A 21,936-nucleotide genomic window follows, 5' to 3' on the forward strand; every position below is an offset into this window, starting at 1 on the left:
TCTTTCTGAAATGGAACTACCCTTTGTGGCATTCTTTTTTTAAAAAATTAATTAATTAATTATTTTTTAAAATAGATCTTTATTGGAGTATAATTGCTTCACAATACTGTGTTAGTTTCTGTTGTACAACAAAGTGACTCTTTTAAGTCAGGGTCTCTCATCCGTTTATTCATCCAACAATATTACTTGAACCACAATTGCCAGCAGGCGCCGTGTAAGGCTCTGAAGAGGATGGGAGACAGAGGCAGAGCTTTCCTAGGAAAGCTCACATTTTCACCTCCTTTATTCTCACCTGAGAGCAGCTGACACAGAAAGAGCAGGAGAAAATGTTGATGTCTGAGTAGGTAAGAGAGAAAGGACAGAACACTCTCTTTGACCGCCTTACTATGAGCTGCCATGGGCTGGCTCTGTGGACAGAACATAAAACATGTGGCAAGATTGTGCTGGGGTAAGTGGTTTCTACATGGACTATTTCTAAGACAGTGTTATGCTCTTACAATTTCTCACTTTCATTGTATAACTGTCTCTGCTCTGAGTACATTTCAGAGAAAAATCTTAGGTGAGCATTCAAGTAAAGCAATGAAAATGTACTGCAGTGTGATCAAGCGGGTATTTTAGCGATTTATAATTATGCCTCTAACATATAAAATGCTCTACACTTCACAAGTTGGACTTGTTAGGAGGCAGATAAATTCATGAATGTGTGCAGTCTCTATTATATTTCTATCCTGGACTATTTTTCTTAAAGATTTTTATAGCTGCATAGGAGGTGATTTTAAGAAAAATACTTTGACTACTTTTTTCATGTTAAATACTCACTACAAATATTGTAGGAATAGTCAAAGATAGAATTCTCCTGTTCACCTCCTGTCTTGAAGAAGCTTTTACTTTGTGTTTTTGAGTGACATAAAGTCTCTTTGACTTTGTGTTTGAAAGTGACATAAGTGTGGTAGGTGTCCTGATACAAGGATGGCATTTTCGGTTCCGTGCCTGTCTCTCAAAGGTTCAATGAAGCACAGAGGAGCAGGTGACTTCCTTACTGTTTCTGTGTGGGCTCTGCCTGTCCCATCACTGAGTCTGCCTGTTATCCTCGTGCAGATGGGCAGGCAGTTTACAGGCCCCATGGGGTCTGTGTCCTGGCTTCAATGTTGGACCCATTAGGAGAGCCCTGGGGGACCATATGAGTTGCCCGCAGGGTCCTACCTGAGCTCAGGGGAGCAAAGGGGGAGATTGAGGGCAGTGAGAGCTCTCAGCACCGCTGCCCCTGGGCTCCCTCCCTGGAGGTAGTGATGAATGCCCAGACCTAAGAGCCTTCTGTCCATGTTTGCTGCACATATAAACTTAGTGAGGCAGTGATGAATTTGTGGAGAAAACAATATTTTTTTAAGTCCAAAGAACTAAATTAGAGTTCCTGACCTGTTGTGATTCCAACTTTGTATACATCTCTTAATCTCCATGAACCTCCATTTTTCTGTGCAAAAGAGAGGTAACAGTGATTGCCCTGACTACCTCCACGATGGAAGATGTATTGGTGTTTTACGTACAATGAAAAACTATACAGGAGTTCCATGGCCGATGGTTTGTAGAATGAGGCAAGGTAGAATAAAAACAGTGACAGAAGGAACAAAAACAGAAAGACGGGGTGTTCTTTTCTTTTAAACAATAATGAATTCACTGAGGAGTCTGACAAGTTCCAGGAGCTGGGTGCTGCAGAGCCCAGCGGACACCATGGAAACCTCAGCAGGATGTCCAGTGTTTCAATGTTGCATCACCAGTTAACTAATAGGAAGCCAGTTTCCTCTCCCTAACTTTCGGAGAACTAAGGATTGTATATTTTGGAAAATAAGGTTGAAAATGAGAATAAAGAGTGAAGATGATTGGATTGTAAATTTTTTTTTTAAGTTCCTATTTTCCTGCTGCCTCAACACCCAGGGGACCAGGTGCGTGGGTGTGCCCAGGCTGGTTCCTGCCGCAAGATTCCCTTTTTGCCCTCCCCGACTGTGACTTAGACATTCCAAGAAACAATGAAATCTCCTCAAGCCTTGTTTCTGCTCCACCCAGACTTGCCCAAGGTCCTCACTCTCTCTCGACTCCCCACCTGCTAGGTGGCTGCTGAATGGTGAGGTGCGCCCTGTCTTCTCCTCTAGGACCTGTGAGTATAATAAACCCTGTAATTTCTTCTGCAGAAATATTGCAGTGGCCCTTAAAGACCCTACAAGGGGGACTTACTCCCCCATTTACAATGATACTGGCAGCAAATGGAATTTTAATTCCAAATGTATGTAGTTTGGGAAAGCTAGATGATTTCCTATACAGACTATCTAGAAGGTTCTGTTGGCTCCTAGACACCCAATAAGCTATTAGAGAGTCTGCTTCCTGGACCTTGGCTCACAATAGCTCAGTTTCTCAGGCCCCATCTTTATTTTCATTCTCCCCATTTACACTGGCGCTTATGACTGTCAGCCATGGTTTATGACTAATAAAACCCTATTGTGTAAAATGCACTAGAGTGAGGACCTTGCACAACAGGTGATTTAGGCATAAGAAGCTATCCTTCTGCTATATTCTTTTAAAATACTGAATCATTTTTTAAAACATGAATTACAAGCTGTCAGGCATGTCAGTCATGTACACGCAGATATGCAACTAAAACTGTGCAGGTGTATCCCTCAGATTGTTTAGTGCTTACAATTTATTTTTGAAAGACATTTTGTGCTAAGTGAATGTAATCTAACATATAATTTTGGTATGTTTTACGAAAGGGACAATCATACTTCCCACTATTATCATTTAATTAATACGAAAAGAGTTAGTTTGGCTTTTGCTCAATTTTGAATGTGATTTTAATCTCATTTATTAATTTAGATGAACTATAGAACTGTGGTATATCATAGTATCAGCAATTCAGAAATCCTCAATGCAGTTTAACTTTCAACCTGTTCCAAGAGGATTTAAGGGCATCATAATGTCCCAGGGCTGTAAAAATTTGCTTGTGGATGTATTAACCATACGCTTATCTCACATACAACTTTTCAGTCTTAGAATTAATGGTTTTTGTGAATTAAAAATTATTCTGCAAAAATTAGCATAACTGTCCTTGCCTTTAAGCATCACTCTGGTGAGCTGGTATTAGGAATAATGAGAAGAAACTTGTATCAACCCTGCCCCCCACCACTGGTTAAACTACAATATGCTCTATACACCGTGAATCACTTCTTTTAAGAAAGTTATCTTATGAGATGGCAGCTGCTTATACCTGGAAATGTAGAAAATACTTCACTCACAACGTTTACGGAGACTAACTGATGAGGAAACACCCAAGGCAGAGACAAATGAGACGGAGCTGTGCGCTCAGGGATGCACGGGCTGGGATGCAGGAACCGAAACTAGCACCAAGTGGCCCCTGACCTGACGTGATTCTGCAGGGAATTGCAGCAGATACGTTTGCTGGGAAATCAGGCAACGCTCAAGGAGGAGGAGGCTGCAGATTTGTAATTTAATAACGAGGAATTTAAACTGTTGCCACAAGAGGAGGGGCATTTCTGGTAGAGCAAACCTCCATGCAGAGGCCTGGACTTGGAAGAAGGCGGTACACTCTCCGGACAAGCAGGATGCTGGGCGGAACTTGGCTGAAGTTTAGGAAACAGGATGGTGAGAAGAGTCTGGGGAGTCAGGTCAGGGCCACTCTGTGAGGGGCCCTGAGTGTGAGAGTAAGGAAGGGAGACCGCAGTCCCCAGGCAAGGGGGTGCCCAGGGAGGCACGGGGGAGAGGGGGGAATATGCCCACCTTCTCTGGGGGAAGATGCCTCCCCCCTCCCCAGGCCCCACAGGGGTGGGAGGCGAGGCTGGGGGATTTGCTTCAGAACACAGACGGGAATCTATTGTTATAGACTGTATCTGAAATGAAGAAAATTAGTAATCAGTAAGGAGTTAAAATAGAGATCATTTCATTTGGAATTAGACAAATCCTTAAAAGGTGCTACATACACATGGAAGTTCATTTATCTTCTGGTGCAGAGTCAGGTTTTGGTTTTAGTTTTGTTTGTTTTCCCTTTTTTCTAACCAGCCACAATGAAATCAGGGCTGGGGTAGAGTTCTCAGTAGCAGTGACTGCATTCCGGAGGGAGGGGCAGTGAGCAGGGTCTCACCTCCTCGCCTGGATGCAGCTCACCGAGCTCTCAGGGAGGAGGGCGAGCTCCCTGCCGTCTTCCGCGGTCCCGAGCCCTCGTCCTTCTCCAGCCCGAGGTCAGAGAGGTGAGCGGTCCCTCCTTCCTCAAGGGCACAGCCCTGCCTTCCCCTCCTCAGGAGTGTCTCCTGGGATGAGCCCTGGGTGTGGGGCCCTGAGAGGCTGCCCCCGGCAGCTCCCTGCAGTACTAAGGGCTCCTCCCAGCGTTTGCCAGCAGCTTCCGTGCTGGTGCTTGTTAGGGCCGCTGGGCTGGGAGGACGTGACCCACAGAAATGTGTCATTTAGTGAATCCACAAAGTGGCATCACTCAGCCCGGGTTGTTAGGATCACATCCAGATGGCCCTCAGGAAACATCTGATAGAAATTGGTAAGTGTAGGTCACCTGAAATGCACCTAGAGAGAGGAGATCCTGGGGCAGGGAAGGGCTTAGGGGACCGGCAGAGCCAATGATAGCCAGACACAGGATAAGATAAGGCCTGGGTGGGTCAACAGGGAGACATTAGATGAAGTCATTAAGGGAGCTCAGGGTCAGGTCTGGTTTCTAACTGTGATACTAATTTTTTATCAAATCAAATCCTGGCCATGTACTTCCTATGTGGAGTGAAGGCTGCCTTAGAAACTGGCATGTTTTTATATCTACAGTACTTCTCTCACTTCCTGAACAAGTATTGGCCTGGGAGCACGTCAGTACCCTTTATTTTTGTGGGGTGTCCAGGCAGGCAGTGTTCCATTTCCAGCAGCATCGGGAGAGACTGACACCACCCTCAGCAGAGGGAGCAGAGCTGTGTTTGAGGGGAAGCATCTCCAGTTATACAAGGTCAATTGGTTCTCTGTAAAAAGTGACAGTGTCCACGTGCAGTCCTAAGGGCCCTTTTATCCATCACACGTGACAGGTTGGCAGAGTAAAGACTCTTTTCTTCCAGCAGTGACGAGAATATGTTCCTGTTTTGATTTAAGTACATAACCAGAAACAGACTAAAAAGGCATTATAGAAACTATAGAAATGAGTCAAAGATCTACAACAACCAAGCGAACGCACCATCAAAAAAATGTCACATTTAAAAGGGTAGGAAACCTGTGGCATTTTTTAGTCACCTTTTAGTGCAGCTTGAGGAAAGTGGCAGCCAGATCCCCAGCCCCCTTTTGCAAACCTGAGAGAGAGCAGACTGATCTGCAATGTTCTAACCTGTCTGTGGGCTGCCTAAGGATTGGTCTTTTGACACCTAACTCAGAGTTCAGACAAACAAAACTGGCTCAGATCTCAGAATAAGGGAGCCATGGGAAGCAGCGGGTATGATTTGTAAAAACGGTTGCAAAGGTAACTATAGACCCACAGACACCAAGGACAAGAGATTACTGATTGAGGAGTACAATAGGACAGCTAAGGCCCCAAGAGTAAGCAAGAGTGAGACTCTTAGAAAAGCAAGACATTTAAAAGCAGATGTATAAATAGGAGAACTGGGGAAAAAAAACCACACGCACTGGTCCAGAGACAACACAGGTCTGAAAAGACCCTAAGACATCACATTAGGCTGATTACAAAGGTCTTCCCCTGTGTAGAGCAAGTATAAGAAGACTGGGAGAGGTGGCTGTTTTTTAAAATGCCCAGTTTTCAACAAAAGATCACCAGGCAGACAAAGAAACAGTAAAACTAGGCTCATTCAAAGGAACAAAATAAATATCCAGACACCATACCTCAAGAAACAGGTTTTGGACTTACTGGAAAAAGATTTTAGAACAACTATCTTATGTATGCTCAAAACGTTAAAGGAATACACCAACAAAGAACTAAAGGAAATCAAGAAAACAATGAAATGAAAATGAAAATGAAAGCACAACTTACCAAAACTCATGGGATGCAGGGAAAGCAGTACTTAGAGGAAAATATAATGTAAAAGCTTACACTGAAAAAGAAGAAACATATCACAATCAGCCACCTAACCTTACACCTTAAGGGACTAGAAAAAGAAGAACAAATTAAATTGAAAGCTCAAAGAAGGAAGGAAATAATAAAGATTAGAGCAGAGATAAACAAAGAGAGACTAGAAAAACAATAGAAAAAATCCATGAAACCAAGAGTCGGTTCTCTGAAAATCAACAAAATTGACAAATCTTTAGCTAGATTGACTAAGGAAAATAAAAAAAGAAGACTCAAATAATTGAAATCAGAAATAAAGACAAAGACATGGCTACATATTTAACAGAAATAAAAGGATTATAAGAGATTACTATGAACTGTACACTAAAAAACTGGATAATCCAGGTGAAATGGATGAATTCCTAGAAACACATAACTTACCAAAACTAAATCAAAAAGAAACAGAAAATTTGAATAGACCTAGTAAGGAGATTTAATTGGTAACCAAAAGTTTCCTGGCAAAGAAAAGCCTTGGACCAGATGACTTCATGGATGAATTCTACCAAATATTTAGAAGAACTAAGAAGAACCAACACCAATCCTCTCAAACTCTTACAAAACTTAAAGGAGAAGGAACACTCTCTAACTCATTCTGAGGCCAGCATTTCTCTGATACCAAAGCCACATAGACACTACAAGAAAAGACAACTGTAGACCAACATGCCTTATAAACAATGATGCAAAAATCCTCAACAAAATACTGGTAAATCAAATTTAGCAGCATATTAAAAGGATTATGCACCATGACCAAGTGGGATTTATTTCTGGAATGCAAGGGTGGTTCAATATATAGAAAACAAGCAATGTCATATACAGTATTAATGAAATGAAGGGGAAAAGCACAGGATCATCTCAACTGATACAGAAAGAGCACTTGACAAAAGTCAGCACACTTACATGATAAAAGCACTCAAGAGACTAAGAATAGAAGAAACTACCTCCACATAATAAAAAGCCATATATGAAAAACCCACACTGAACATGATAATTTTTGGTGAAGGTTGAAAGCTTTTCCTCTAAGATCAGGAACAAGACAAGGATGCTAGATTTTGTCACTTCTGTTCAACATAATACTGGAAGTCCTAGCCAGAGAAATTAGGCATGAAAGACATCCAAATTGTAAAGTAAGAAGTAAAATTATCTCTGCAGACAACATGATTTTATATGTAGAAAACCCTAAAGATCCACCCCCCCCCCCAAAATTGTTAGAACTAATCAGGGAACAATGTTTCGGGATACAAAATCAATACACAAAAATCAGTTGCAATTCAATACACTAGTAAGGAACAATCCAAAAATAAAATTAAGAAAGCAATTCCATTTACAACATTATCAAAAAGAATAAAATACTTTGGAATAAGCTTAGTCAAGGAGGCAAAAGACTTGTACTCTGAAAACTACAAAACATTGCTAAAAGAAATTAAAGACACAAATAAATGGAAAACCATTCTGTGTTCATGGATTAGAAAACTTAATATTTTTAAGATGTCAATGTTTCACAAAGTGATCTACAAATCATTTTCAACAAGGGTACCATGTATTCAGAAAGGACAGTCTTTTCAACAATTGGTGCTGGGAAAATTGGATATTCACATGTAAAGGAATAAAATTGGACCCTTACCTTACACCATATACAAAAATTAACTCAAAATGGATCAAAGTCCTAAACATAAGACCTAAAACTATAAAACACTTAGAAGAAAACATAGTATAAAAATTTCATCACATTGGATTTGGCAATGATTTCTTGGATATGAAACCAAAAGTACAGACAACATAAGCCAAAATAGATAACAATATAACATATAGCTATAAATGCTTACATTGAAAAAGAAGAAATATCAAAACATAACAACAGAATTTAAAACTTGGATACATCAAAGAACATTATCAACAGAGTGAAAAAGGCAACCAATGGAACAACAGAAAATATTTGCAAATCATATATATGATAAGGGGTTCATATCCAGAATATATAAAGAACTTTGTACATCTCAACAACAAAAAAATCAATCTGATTTTAAAATGCACAAAGTACTGCAATAAACATTTATCTAAAGAAGATACACAAATGCCCAATAAGCACAGAAAAAGATGTTTGTTAGGGAAATACAAATCAAAACCATAGTAAGATACTACTTCACTCCCTTTAGATTGGCTATTTTTTTTTTTTAATGGAAAATAAGATGTGTCGGCAAGGATATATAGGAAACTTCGTGCACTGCTGGTAGGAATGTAAAACAGTGCAGCCACTTGCAAGACCGTTATGGCAGTTCTTCAAAAAATTAAAAATAGAATTACCATATGATCCAGCAATTTCACTTCTGGGTATATATCCAAAAAAGTTGAAAGAAGGGTCTCAAGGAGATATCTGTACACTCATGTTCACAGCAACATTATCCACCATAGCCAAAAGGTGGAAACAATCCAAATATCTACCAACAGATGAATGGATTAAAAAAATCTGGGATATACATACAGTGGAATATTATTCAGCCTTAAAATGAAGGAAATTCTGACACATGCCACAGAATGGATGACCCTTGAAAACATTAAGTGAAATAAGCTAGTTACAAAAGAACAAAAATTATATGATTCCACTTATATGAGGTATCTATTCAAATTTATAAAGCCAGTAAAATGGTGATTGCCAGCGCCTGGAGAAAGAAAGGAAATGGGGAGTTAGTTTTTAATGGGTAGCAAGTTTCAGTTTGGGACGATGAAAGAAGTTCTGATGGATGCACTTGGAGGGCATTGTGCTGAATGAAAGAAGTCAGACAGAGAAAGACAAACACTGTATGATATTACTTACACGTGGAATCTAAAACCTATAACAAACTAGTGAATATAACAAAAAAGAAGCAGACTCACAGATATAGAGAACAAACTAGTGGTTACCGGGGGGAGGGGGGCAAAAAAAGGGTGGGGAGTGGGAGGTACAAGCTATTGGGTGTAAGAGAGGCTGCAAGGATGCATTGTACGACACGAAGAATATAGCCAATAGTTTGTAATCACTGAAAATGGAGTGTAACCTTTAAAAATTGTATAAAAAATATACACAGTAAATATTAGTTGTTTTACCTCTCAAAAAAATTCTGAAGATGAATAGTGGGGTGATAGTGACACAACAATGTGAGTGTACTTAATGCCACTTAAAATACTTAAAAGGGTAAATTATATGTTATGTATATTTTACCACAAGAAAAATTTAAACAAAGTAAAAGTGCATTTTCATTTAGGTGAAATGTTAGCAATGAGACCCAGACTGATACAATGAGAAACAGAAAGTTTCCTGCCTATGAACTCCCTGTGGTAATGGGAAACTCTACTCGTCCCAGCCACTGCTGCAGATTTCCTGGGCACTCTGGGTGGGTGCCACCACGCCCACCCTCAATTTCATGTCAGTGACACAAAGCCCATTGCGACTGTACCTTGTTTGGTGTCACGCGGTGGCAGGACAGGACAGAATTTCTCAGTTCTTACCAGGGAATATAGTCATCATCAACTTCACACAGTGAGAGTCTCAAATTGCCCACAATCTTATCTAGCTCTTGCCAGCAGGAACACCTTTTTTATCTTAAGGTAATGAACTCTGAATCATTAATACAAATCAAGAGCTGAACGACGGAAAGTTACACACCCATGATTCAATCAAGATAAACGCCGAGAGGCCACGTGCTCCCACCCCCTGTGATTTGGATGCTTATATTACCCAGCTATGATGAGCGAGCCAGTTCTGACTGAAACTGCTTCCCACTGAAAACGGGTAGCGGAAAGTCTCCCAGGAGATTGTCTGTTAGGCAGCTTCCCCACTGTTTCTTGGGGAACACAGTGCAGTAAACAGATCATCTCAGGGGGCTGTCAAATAGACAAAACAGGAGTGAAGGTAACAAAATCAGCCCTTAGCAAACAACGTAAACTGGCATTAAGAAGAAGAAAATGGTGATTGAAAGAAAAGTGTTACTTGAAAGTAATAAAGCCAAAATCAGGAGAAAAAAGCAGAAAGCAAAACCAAAGTAAGTGTAAATGAGAAAATAAATTAAAATGAAATTTGAAAATGACCTAACAACTTTCTAATAGAGAGAACTGAATCCAGTCAAGCTCTTCAGGCTCCAATCTGGAGGCAGGTAAAGTGAGGTGTGAACAATCAAGGCCACTTGCTTCTGTTCTGCAGGTGACAGCTGAGCTAGGACCCTTACCTGTGCACCTCTCCCCTGCATCCTCCTTTCATCCTTCCTCCCCTTCCCTGGTTGATTCTTGGCCTAAGGTAGTTCTTGAGGACCAAGCATTGGGTTCAGATTGATTTAGGGAATAATATACATCTTGATGCATCTTGAGGGCTTCCTATGACTGAGGAAAGGACCAGTAAAGGACAAAGACTCAGGAAAAACTGATGCTCAGAGAGGTTGTGTCCAGATAAGAGGGCAGAAAAGCAAAGCCTGGCCTGGAACTGCTCTGTCTCTCATTTCCCTGAACCAAGACGCCCCAGGTCCTGAGCTGAGCAAGTCCACACCCCTTTATGAAGCAGGGAATGCGTTTTGTCCAACGCTGAACTCCTCATCGCTGGCTTCCAAACCTGGCAGGAACATCTGTGTCTATTCTACATCTCACTCCCAGTAGGGAGACAGAATTCACAAAGGCACCAAACAATCCAGCATCTTTGTTTCTATGTGGAACCTTGAGCAAAGATGGCAGATCCCTAAGAACAGAGCCACAGCCTGGGCTGGGACAACAGCAAAACCACAGCACATAGGTGTCCATTCAGGATCCTGAGGTCAGCAGTTCTCCAGGTCTTTTCTGACCACTGCCCTTGGGTGCACCCTCACCTCCTAAACCCAGCCCTAAGGTGACCCAGACTTGCCTCTGCCCCACCAAGAACACGATTGCGTTGTAAAGTCTTCCTCCCTCTCATCCTCTCTTTCTTCTGTGTGCTCTGGGAATCTATCTCACTGCACGTAATTAATCATAATAATAAACAGGAAAATAAAGGGCTACTTCAATCATACCTTAGAATATTCCAGAGTAACACAGAAATTGACCATTGTGTAACTCTGAGCCTCAGTTTCTTCGTCTGTAAAATGAAGACACTCATGGAGAAAGATTAAATGATATGATGCACCTGAAATGCTTAAAACCATGCCTGGCTCACAATAAACACTCAGTAAATGTCAGACACCAACCACGGTTCTTCACCTTGACACAAACTCCAGCCTCCCTTTCTAGATGCCACTCCTTGTAGTACTCAGGGGTGTTGTTTGCTCATTTTCTCACATTCCATTTGCCATGGTGTCCAGAGCATTTCTTATCAATTTCTCATCAATTCCAGATTAATCTTCTTCTTCCCTTACAAAAAGTGGGCACAACAAACAAAATGAGAAAGTGCCTCTTTTCCTTTACGATAAGCATCGTTTGACTATAGCCACCTCTGTCCTTCCAGGCCACTGTCATGTTCACGTTGAGATATATTGGAGTTCTTACTCCGGAACCTGTGAATGTGAACTTATTTGGAAATCTGGTCTTTGCAGAAGTCATCAAGTTAAGATGAGGTCATGACAGTGGACCCTAATCCAATATGACCTGGGTCCTTACAAGAAGAGAAGAGACATGCACAGAGGGAAGATGAAATAAAGACACAGAGGGAGAACACCCCATGACAGTGGAGGCAGAGATTGGAGTGATGATCTACAAGCCAAAGAACTCCAAGAATTACTGACAACATCATAAACTAAGAGAATGACCTGGAAGAGATTCTCCCGAGACCCTTGCCCTGCCCATGCCCTGCCAAGACACTGATTTTGGACTTCCAGCCTCCAGAATTATGAGAGAATAAATTTCTGTTGTTTTAAGCCCCTCATTTTCCAGTACTTTGTTACAGCAGCCCTAGGAAACTCATACAGGGAGAGATTTAATTCCTTTCAGTTTAAAGGTGCCCTGTACTGTTTGACAGGGGAGGGTTTTCAAAAGACCCTAGATATCACAGTCAGGTTCCTTTAATAAGTGACTCATGTATTTATTATTTATTTCATCTAAGGATAGAAAACTTATTGGCGATGTAATTCACTGACCATTTCACTTATTATTACTTGGGTATATATGGATGAAAAAGTGTTGCCACAGTAATTTTGCATTCCATTCTGACGATATTTTTTGGTAACTCTCAAATTTTCTTCCAATATGTAGGAGCTTTTCCTATGTCTGAATTTTCCATCAGTGGGAACTTTAGCTAATAAAGCATTTGCTGCAGCATACACAAGAGCTCCCCAGGGATCTCTTTCCACTGCTCAAGTGATTTTTCTCTTCTCTCTCTTCTAAAAAAGAAGGATACTGAATCATTAAAATGTTCAAAGCTCTGAGAGGAAGATAAGCCATTCAGGTTGAATGATTAAGAACATTAAAAAACACAAAAGAGAAGACAGGAGTTCAAATCCAAATAAACTTCATTTGTCTAATGCACATCAAACATTATTTATTTTGAACTTCTCTCCCTTGGCCATAGCTGTAGTGTGAGGCTAAGTTCTGGTATTTCCACCACCTGCCCTTCTTCTTTCTTATGCACAGCTCCTTCTAGAAAAATGCCCTGACCTTGGACTCTTCTTCAAAACTGCTCTTCCTTAGCTCTTAACTGATCCCTCCTCAAGGACAAAGTGAAAGGTAGAGTATGCCAATAAAATAAGCAGAGGTTTTCAAGCATACCACAGGGTAATTGGGAAAATGACTGGAAGATGAGTCATGTGCTTCAGGTCCGGAGCTCACCCTATAGGTATTTAGGGTGCATGGCAGACAGATGCACTCCTGTCCATGCATCCAAACCAATGTAATATAATCTCAGAGACAGCTTATCCTTTTATTTTATTTTATTTTATTTTTTTTAAATTGAACTGATTGATTTTATCCTTTTTTTTAAAATAAATTTATTTATTTATTTTTGGCTGTGTTGGGTCTTCGTTTCTGTGCGAGGGCTCTCTCCAGTTGCGGTGAGCTGGGGCCACTCTTCATCGCGGTGCGTGGGCCTCTCACCATCGCGGAGCACAGGCTCCAGACGCACAGGCTCAGTAGTTGTGGCTCACGGGCCCAGTTGCTCCGCAGCATGTGGGATCCTCCCAGACCAGGGCTCGAACCCGTGTCCCCTGCATTGGCAGGCAGATTCTCAACCACTGCGCCACCAGGGAAGCCCTAGCTTACCCTTATATATGCCAGAAGAAAGCCACCTCACCATAAAACTCTTAGAAGAGAACATAGGCAAAACATTCTCTGACGTAAATAGTACCAATGTTTTCTTAGGTCAGTGTCCCAAGGCAATAGAAATAAAAGCAAAAATAAACAAATGGGACCTAATCAAACACACAAGCTTTTGTACAGTAAAGGAAACTATAAACAAAATGAAAAGACAACATACGGACTGGGACAAAATATTTGCAAATGATGCAACCAACAAGGGCTTGATTTCCAAAATATACAAACAGCTCATACAACTCAATAACAACAACAACAACAAAACCCAATTGAAAAATGGGCAGAAAACCTAAATAGACATTTCTCCAAAGAAGACAAACAAATGGCCAACATGCACATGAAAAGATGTTCAACACTGCTAATTGTTAGAGAAATGCAAATCAAAACTACAATGAGGTACCACCTCACACCAGTCAGAATGGCCATCATTAAAAAGTCTACAAATAACAAATTCTGGAGAGGGTATGGAGAAAAGGGAACCCTCCTACACTGTTGCTGGGAATGTAAACTGGTGCAGCCACTCTGGAAAACAGTATGGAGGTTCCTCAAAAAACTAAAAATAGAGTTGCCATATGATCCTGCAATCCCCCTCCTGGGCATATATCAAGAGAAAACTATAATTAGAAAAGATACATGCACCCCAATGTTCATTACAGCACTATTTACAATAGTCAAGACATGGAAACAACCTAAATGTCTATCGACAGATGAATGGATAAAGAAGACTGTGGTACACATATGCAATGGAATACTACTCAGCCATAAAAAGCATGAAATAATGCCATTTGCAGCAACACAGATGGACCTAGAGATTATCATATTAAGTGAAGTAAGTCAGATAGAGAAAAAGAAATATCAGATGCTATCACTTCTATGTGGAATCTAAAATACAACACAAATGAATTTATCTAGGAAACAGAAACAGACTCACAGACATAGAGAACAGACTTGAAGTTGCCAAGAGTGAGGAGGGCTGGGGGAGAGATGGATTGGGAGTTTGGGATTAGCAGATGCAAACTGTTATATATAGAATGGATAGACAACAAGGTCCTACTGTATAGCACAGGGAACTATATTCAATATCCTGTGATAAAACATAATGGAAAAGAATATGAAAAAGAATGTGTATATATACATAACTGAATCACTTTGCTGCATGGCAGAAATGAACACAACATTGTAAATCAACTCTATTTCAATAAAATTAATTTTTAAAAAAGAAGAAAGTCACCCAAAAAGGTTTTTCTTAAGTTGAAATAGTACTTACTCTTATCTATATCATCTAAAAGCCTGTATTAGGAATATATTCACTGTGGAAATGACTTAGAATCTACTTACATGAAGGAAACTTAAGTCTCAATCCCAATTTGAGCTGAAAATCTCAAGTAAGTAATGAGCATATTTTTATATTTTTTATGTTGAATAAAAAGGCCATATAAATGGTTTGACTTCTAACAGTTAGTACACAGATCTTATATTTGACATAATTTAGGTCGAGTGTATAATCTGGGAAACAAGATCAGCACAAAAGCACCATGAAAGAGAAAAGACGATAACTGAAAGCATTCCAAACACCAGCACAGAGAGACTGAGCGTCGTATAGTTCATGGTCATCCAGAAAGACATCTGAGAAATGGCACCATTTTGGAAGCTGTTCACGTGGCAGAGACACGGCTTAGTGAATACTGCCTCGGTTTCCCATGAACCTCCCTATGTGCTGCAGGTAATGCAAAGGGTCCAGGACGGATGATGATGCAGGCAGTGGGCTGTCTTAGAGGATCAAGCACCACGCTCGGGGGATTCACTGCTCTTGTAATGAGAAGATGCAGACCTGCTCCTTGCCTGGGGGAGGCTGGCCTCTCATCTCTCAGGACTGCTGTTTCTCTAGCACACCCTGAGAATGGCCTGGATAAAATGCAGCTAGAGCCTTCACTCTTAGCCTATCTAGAAAGAGCACACAAGCACTCAGGGTCCATGTGGATTGCATCTCCCCACATATCTTGAGGCTATTTCAGTGGGTAAGGGAACCAAATAAAAACACTATTTAGGGGAGGATGCAGAGAAATTGGAACCCTTGTGGAAATGCAAAATGGTGCAGCCACTATAAAAAACAATATGAAGGTTCCTCAAAAAAAGTAAAAATAGAATTAGCATAATAAGCTCCAGCAATTCCTCTGCCGGGTATATGTCCAAAACAACTGAAATCTGGATCTTGAAGGGATATTTGTATACCCATGTTTATCACAGCATTATTCACAATAGCCAACAGGTGCAAACAACCCAACTGCCCGTAGATGGATGAATAGATCTCTTAGTCCATTCAAGTTGATATAACAAAATACCACAGACTGGGTGGTTTACAAACAATAGAAATTTATTGCTCACAGTTCTAGAGGCTGACAGTCTGAGGTCAGGGTGCCAGTAAGTTTGGGTGAGGGCCCTCTTCTGGGTCTCAGACTTTTTTTTTTTTTAACTTTTTTTTTTTAATTTAATTTAATTTAATTAATTTATTTATTTATGGCTGTGTTGGGTCTTCGTTTCTGTGCGAGGGCTTTCTCTAGTTGCGGCAATTGGGGCCACTCTTCATCACGGTGCGCGGGCCTCTCACTATCGCGGCCTCTCTTGTTGAGGAGCACAGGCTCCAGACGCGCAGGCTCAGCAATTGTGGCTCACGGGCCTAGTCGCTCCGCGGCATGTGGGATCTTCCCAGACCAGGGCTCGAACCCGTGTCTCCTGCATTGGCAGGCAGACTCTCATCCACTGCGCCACCAGGGAAGCCCTGGGTCTCAGACTTTTGTTGCATTCTCTCATGTTGGAATCAGGTAGGGATCTCTCTGGAGCCTCTTTATGAGTCACTAAGCCCTTTCTTAGTGGAAGACTTAGTCACTTCCCAAAACCCCCTACCTACTAATACTATCACCTTAAGGGGTTAGGATTTCAACGTATGAATTCTGGTGGGATACAAACATTCAGACCATAGCAACTGATAAACAAAATCTGGGATATACATACAATAGAATATTATGCAGCCCTAAAAAGAAGGAAATTCTGTCATGTGCTATAATATGGATACTCAAGGACATTATGCTACTTGAAATAAACCATCACGAAAGGACAAATACTGTATGATTTCACTAATATGAAGTATCTAAGGTAGTCAAAATCATTGAAACAGATAGTAGAGAGATGCTTGCCAAGGGCTGAGGGGATGGGGAGGGAAATTTGTGTTTAGTGGGTTTAAGTTTGCTTTACAAGATGAGAAAGATCTAGAGATCTATTCCACAACAATGTGAATATACTTAACACCACTGAACCGTACACTTAAAAATGGTAAGGATGGTAAATTTAATGTTATGTTTTTTTACCACAATTAAAAAACTATTTTGTATTTCCTTTGCTTTTTTTCCTCTAATCCTTTCAAAACCTGGTATTGAATTGAACAGCAATATACGCATGTAGTTTAAAAATACCATTCATCGCGTACTCATGGCATATCTTTACCCAGAATGAGAAATGCTATTAATAATTTATCTTGTATGCTTCCAGAAATAGTCTATATATATTTACATGCACATATACGTATATGTTCATCTTGGAAATTTCTAATGGAAGCACAATAAATACATCCCTTTTCCTAGCTGTAAAAAAAAAATGTTTCTTAAATCTCATTATGAATAAATGCATTTGATAATCTTGTACACATGAAACTTATATAATGTTTTAAACCAACGTTACCTCAAATAAATAAACAGATCAATTAATTAAATAACCTCATTGTTTTCAAAGGAATGAATTCCATATAATACTATATTATTCCATAAAATGGAGTATCGTAATTTCTTTGTGTTCACCTATTGACAGAAAACTGGATCTTGACTGTAAACAATGCACTTAGTTTTCTTACAGGCACTTTCTGTGCACCTCTGAGTGTTCCTGTGGGACTAACTCCTAGAAGTGGAATTGTTACTTGGTGTAGACGATATATTGACAGGACTTAAAAGCATTACTCCTTTTGGGCTGTCATCTTCAGCGCTCTAAATAGCGGGTGCTTTTGAACACTTAAGTTTATAGAAATTGTCCTCCAAGGACGTGCATAATGCTGTGATGAACATGGGTGTACAAACATCTCTTCAAGATCCCGCTTTGGGTATATGCTTTGGGCATATCCCCATCTTATGCCATTTTATGCTCCTACCAGCACTGTCTGAGAGTGCTTGCTTCCCATGCCCTGAGGAAGAGGATCCCCATCCTGTATCATCACTTTATTCACCTCCAACATGAATCCTCTGTACTGTGCTAAGGTGGTTTGAGTGTGGGCCCTGCAGCCAGACAGCTAGGGTTCAAATCCTTGTTACATCACTAACTAGTTCTGTGATTTGAGGATAGTGAACTTGAACTTTTCATGCCTCAGTGTCCTTTTCTGTAAACTGGGCATAAGAGGGCTGTTGTGAGGATGTGTTTAATAAATATGTATAAAGCGCATGAAGCAGTGTCAGGCACTCACTAAGTACTCAGTATAACACTTCTTATTGGTTTAATAGTTTTCTTTAAATTGATTCTCTTTTTAACCTTAGTTTTATGCTAAATGCTATGTAATAATATCATAGATCAGATGTATACTATCTATATCTTATTCTGAAAGACATCAAATTACATGCATACATTTAAAATGAAAAGAAAGTTTTTCTAGGACACAGTTTGAAAAGGACTGTCCTAAGCAAGAGTATTAGCAAAGGTTTTGTGGAGTTCAAGTGGGAGAGGTTACATTGTGTCACACTGATGTTGTAATTTTCATTTCTTCATACTGAATCCATACATCATACCTTAAATAGATACAAAGTGGACTAGACCAGGGGTAAGCAAGCTAAACCCAGAACCAGCTGGCTGTGTGGCTTTTTAAATAAAGTTTTATTGGAACACTGCCACACTCGTTCATTTACATATTGCTTCTGGCTACTTTCACACAACAGCAGAGTTGAGCAGTCACAACAGAGACTGCATGGTCTACAAAACCAAAAATATTTATTATCTGTCCCTTTATAGAGAAAGTTGGCTGGCCCCTGGTCTAAACCAATATTTCTCTCTGTCTGAGACCCTTAAACATGCTTGAACAGCATCCAGCTTCTCAACTGCTGCCCTAGTCTTAGCCACTCTGAAAGTTTGAGGTTTGCTGATCAGAAATTCTCAACATCTCAGAGTTTTGAGACTGTGATATTAATATTAAAAAAAGTACTCAAAGCCTGTCTTCCTGTTTTGCAAAATTTTAAACTTTCATCATTGCTTTTGTCTATACAAATATATAAAATGTGGTCTGCATCAAAGGCAGAAAATTGTTCTAACTGTTAAGTGGCATAGGACTGCAGAGTGCAGAAACCATAGGAGTTATCAAGGGCTGTGAACACAGCAGTGCTCTAAACACTCCACCTCTGCTGTGGGCCATTTTCTCAAGATCCCAATTAGTTTGGTACCAAACCACTTGAGTCTTTTATGTCAAAACAACAGACCCAGGAAATCACCCATGAATAGCCTGAAGTACATACCATATCTGTGCCTTCTGTACATTTACATTATGTGTGCAAATTGTAGAATTTGTAGACTTTGCCTGTCGTTCCCTATGAGACCCACTATTAGTACAACATCCTATGAAGCTAAGCTGCCAGAACTGCAGTCACGAGGAAGAATTTCCATGAAACCCTGGTGAGATGCTCCCTGGGCTCTCCTGCCTTCCACCTTCCCAAAACTTGGCTCTGCAGCACTTCCTTTCAATGAGTCTGCTGCCGGAGCACCTTTTTTGGTAAAAATTCACTTTTTCCATCATTTACTTTTCTTGATCAAAAACAATACTTTTGCCATCTCCCAAATGAATAAAAAAGTCTACTTCTAAAGCTATTTCCCCCACAACTCTGCCATACTCTGTTCATATTACTGTTTAAGATTTACCTTTTTCAGAAAATATATCCTAATTTCCATATATCTCTAATAACACCACTTCTGGAACTACTTCATTCCAGGAAAAGTAAAACTGTAATTTGTAAGATGTCTCAAGAGTTGCTATTTATCCTGCTGCATATTTAAAATTCTACTCACCACCACACCCCTCCCTCCCAACCTGATAACACCTGGCAATTCAAATGAGCAAAATCGTTACTTTTGCAAAGCAATAAAGTAGGTACAAAGGATATCGGGATAAACAAGCTGTAGTCCCTGATGCCAGAATTGATGTGAAATAAGCACGAGGTGAATAAATATGGCAAAAGAAAAGTAATACTTGAGAAATAAAAATGAAAAATCCTAGGAGTAGAAAAAGAAGGGCGTGTCTACACAATTTTAGTACAGAGTAAAAGGGATTTGAGTGAAGGTTTTCAAGTTGGGAAGGATTGTAATCGACAAATGGAAGGAAGGACGCTCCACGACCCACCGAATGCAGCTGGCCCTGGCAAGAGGCAGTTGTTACTGGATCCTGGGTTTCCAGGGACCCATCGGCTACTTTGTGGTAGCAGCTCAGGTGTCTCATTCACTTCTCTGCCTCAACCTTTTCAGCTGCTCTGAGAGTTTTCGACAGACCAAATCCAGCTTTTATCTCTATTGTCACTGAGACCTGCAATGAAGGGCAAATGGAACCACCTCTCTCTCAGGTTCAGTAGGGCATCGTCCTTGTACAACTTTGTGGGGAAGAAGTGTTAAGCCTCTTGTTACACTTAGGCTTGGCACCGAAAGCCTCTCATCACACAAGCAGCATCACACAGTTGGCTAAGTTTTAACTTAACTAACCATCTGGGTTGAGGTCTGTTTGAGAACAGCAACTTTTCCTTAACTCAATCTAACAACTCCTTATTGAGAATCTGTAATAGGCCTGGCCCTCTGAGGAGATTAATCCCTGACCTAATGGCTCTCAGAGCCCAGAAGGGGGAGACATGTACAGAAAATTCAACTGTGGTCCACAATGGTAAGTGCAATCAACAAGACTGTCCATGGTACAAAGTCACTGCCTCGGGGATCAATGCGCTTGACGTAATGAGGTGAATGGTTAGGAAGGAGAGGGCCGTGTCCCTGACAAGGCCAAGTACATGGAAGAGATCGATACAGAATCATTGAAATGCTGCTCCTATTCTGCCCAAAACCACCCAGTCTCAGAGCCAAACTTGAAATCGGCAAGCCTGGAGCTGGCACAAGCCTCAGACAGCCAAGGCACACTCTGCAGACCCTTCTTTGCAACCTCTTACCTGATGTGGTAGGATGGACCCTTCTTTGCAACCTCCTACCTGATGTGGAGCTTGGCTCTGTTGAGTCATCAACTCATTAGCAATAAATGTATTAACCTAGACCTGAAATAAACCAACATATATTTAAATGACTGAATTAGCAGGAATCTCTGTCAAGAGAATTTCCGCTCCTTCTACCAATAGAGCTTCACACTTAGCAGAGTGTCTGCTTCCTTACATACAAACCCTCCTTATCTCTGAGTCCAGTTTTTCTTATTATGATTTGACACTGTTCTTATCCCTCTTTATTCTGAAACTACACAGTCATATGATCTTTCTATTTATACCAAGTAAACGTAATTCTTTTAAACCTGAATCCAATATTCTTTAGTAATTTGATTATGCAATATTTCAAACATCCCCCCAAAACAGATATGCATGTACTGATAATCTAGATTTATTTTAACAAGGTAAATATTTTGCCATATGTGCATCAGCTCTTTCTCTTAAATAAATGAAGTGGTGCAGGTATAACAAACAGTCCCCTTCCCAACCCCCATGCTTCCAGTATTTCCGTGTCTTTTTTCTGCCCTGCAAATTTGGGGTCACCTTTGTTGCTCTCTTAGAGCACTGTGAGATTGTTGTGAATCTTTCAATACAATATTAATTAGCCTTATTAATTAGTCTACTTGGTGTTCTAGGTTGGAAATGATCTAAAGAAGAACAAAGGTTCAAACGATTTGCTATGTCTATTTTATATTCATTTAAGGACCTACTGCTACCTATTTTTTCAAGGCGAAAGAAATCTATTAAATAGAATTATTTATACTAGAACTTATGTTTATTTCAAGTAATTTCTTTTCTTATTTTTCTCAAATATATTTTGCCAGTCCTTTCCTAGAAGAATGCCTTTTTCACACAAAGGGCCTGCATAGGAAGAAAAATGCACTTAAATTCTAAGTTTAATTCAATGCATTTTGAATAACAATTTCCATCTTAAATTCATAAAGGATATAACTTCTGAATTAGAGTTCTGATGAGTTTTTAATATGAAGAATAAACTCCTAATGAATGCAGAGTATAGCGATTCAGGAAATATTATAGTTCTCAAAGATAGGACTAACTTTAACCACTTGATTGTTATTCACTGATAACAATGAGAAAATACCTGGGCTCCGCCCCCCTAGGTTGGTGACTATCAGGGAGAAAGAGGGTGTCTTGCAGTCAGAGGGCACTGGAGCAAGCTTCCTGAGGCCCTGTTACAGAGAGCATCACCTGTTCAGGCTAACACGTGCGTGGGATAAGCTGCATCCTAGAGCAGGCGGCACAGTCTCCTCTGATCCAGGCAGCTGGAGGATAGTTAAGGGGCAAAACAATTTCCCCCACAGATGGGACTTG

General features: G+C 40.4%; 1 long non-coding RNA gene across 2 annotated transcripts in view; it reads right to left on the minus strand.

Annotated features, from left to right (window-relative positions):
• Positions 1–21,930, minus strand: part of LOC118897398 — a 31,263-nt gene extending 9,333 nt beyond the window's left edge. For both annotated transcript variants that reach the window (XR_005020421.1, XR_005020420.1), the window contains exon 1: positions 20,560–21,930. This is a non-coding gene — a long non-coding RNA (uncharacterized LOC118897398). The remainder of the gene's footprint in view (positions 1–20,559) is intronic.
• Positions 21,931–21,936: the final 6 nt, after the last annotated feature.

This window comes from Balaenoptera musculus, chromosome 6, assembly GCF_009873245.2.
Source record: "Balaenoptera musculus isolate JJ_BM4_2016_0621 chromosome 6, mBalMus1.pri.v3, whole genome shotgun sequence".
NCBI lineage: Eukaryota > Metazoa > Chordata > Mammalia > Artiodactyla > Balaenopteridae > Balaenoptera > Balaenoptera musculus.